General features: G+C 50.0%; 1 pseudogene across 1 annotated transcript in view; it reads right to left on the bottom strand.

The window, feature by feature from the left end:
- Window positions 1-546: 546 nt before the first annotated feature.
- The window catches only part of LOC105554113, a 17,817-nt pseudogene continuing 16,927 nt past the window's right edge, over window positions 547-1,436 (bottom strand). Inside the window, exons 22-24 of the transcript XR_001008277.1 lie at window positions 1,271-1,374; window positions 1,028-1,181; window positions 547-941 (exon numbers count right to left, since the gene is read on the bottom strand). The product of XR_001008277.1 is annotated as a putative golgin subfamily A member 6B (transcript). The remainder of the gene's footprint in view (window positions 942-1,027; window positions 1,182-1,270; window positions 1,375-1,436) is intronic.

The raw sequence follows: 1,436 nt of genomic DNA, 5'->3' as shown, positions 1-1,436 counted from the left end.
AGCACATACAAATCCTCAGGGAACTACCATAGTACCGCGCTCATTCCTGGCACCAGAACAAATGAAACACACTCTATCCTGCACACACCTGCCACAGCAGGCCACTTTCCTCTTCTGTGAGATTTAAAAAGCTCCCCAAAATGTTATCACCCCCATCCCCAGTACACAGAAAATAGGGGAAAGGCTGTTTCCAGTTCTCGGCCTTTAAACAAGTCCAAATGTCAGTACTCACAGTGGTATATTACAAAGTAAGAAACAGTGTGCACTTGAGGGCAAACCACATATTGAGCTAATGAAGAGCTCACTGTGATTAGGATTCGATCAAACATAATAGCAGAACATAAGCAGATTTTATCTGAATTCTGTAATGAATATACATGCTGCAATAACATTTAAAAGGCATGGCAGCCTATTCCAAACCAGTAAGAATAGTTTTGTGCAAATAGTGGGTCTTTGTGTGTTTGAACTCCCACCACGTAAGAGCAAACTCGATATGCGCGCTAATGACCTACAATTATCAAATTAAAAACAAAAATGTTGAAGGAAGCCAGAGTGAACATCAGGGAAAGACCCACTCTCCCTTAACTTTTTACAAATAAATTTAAACTGTAAATTAGAACATAAATAAACATGAGTGGCTCTAACATTCAAATGAAGTAAATGAATTGTGTAGGAGATTAACCCCATAACATTTGGTTGTTGTTTTTTCAATTTCTTGGCCAGCTCTTAGATGATGGTGATGTTTATCTCCCTGTTCTCGGCTGCCCAGTAAAAGAATGGGACGCAGGGTTTGCTGGCCAAGCCTGGGTGCTCCTGGGTGTCCTGCATTACAGGAAGCAGCTGCACGATCTTCTGTACAGTGGGGTTGTCATGGGGAGAACCCTTCCTGGCCTCTCCCGGTGCAGGCTCCACGCTGTCGGCCAGGCTCACCTCACAAAGATCTTCGGAGAGAGGGAGGCGGGGGTCTGAGCACAGTGCGAGCCTCCCCTGCTCCTGCCTGTCCACCCCGCCTGAGGGCTCTACTCACCACCCTGCTCCTCGGCAGCCCCAAGCTCCGGGGGGGCTGGGGCCCCTGGAGCGGGCATATCAGCAGGGTTCTGGGCAGCAGGGAGGAATTTGTCATGTCCCTCATGGTCACCCACAAGTGTCAACAGCAGCTTCTGCAGCTCCAGTAGATTCACCTGAATGGAGGGGTCCTCAGCTGCCACTCTGGATCCAGCGCCAGTGCCCATGCCGACCCCCATCCCTGCAAAGATGTTGCATGCCCTACCTTCATCTCCTCCTCGTTCTGGTCCAGTCTGATGATATCCTCTATCTCCTGGTGCCGCGTGTTTGGCACTGCCCCTTCGCTCCCAGATACGGTGATGTGCTCTCCTGCAAGAGGACAGGGCTCAGACGCTGGGGCCCCTCCAACGGCCCTGCAGCTCCCCGTGCCC

Source organism: Mandrillus leucophaeus, unplaced genomic scaffold (assembly GCF_000951045.1).
Source record: "Mandrillus leucophaeus isolate KB7577 unplaced genomic scaffold, Mleu.le_1.0 Scaffold628, whole genome shotgun sequence".
Taxonomy (NCBI): domain Eukaryota; kingdom Metazoa; phylum Chordata; class Mammalia; order Primates; family Cercopithecidae; genus Mandrillus; species Mandrillus leucophaeus.
This window is presented reverse-complemented; position numbering and strand designations above follow the sequence as displayed.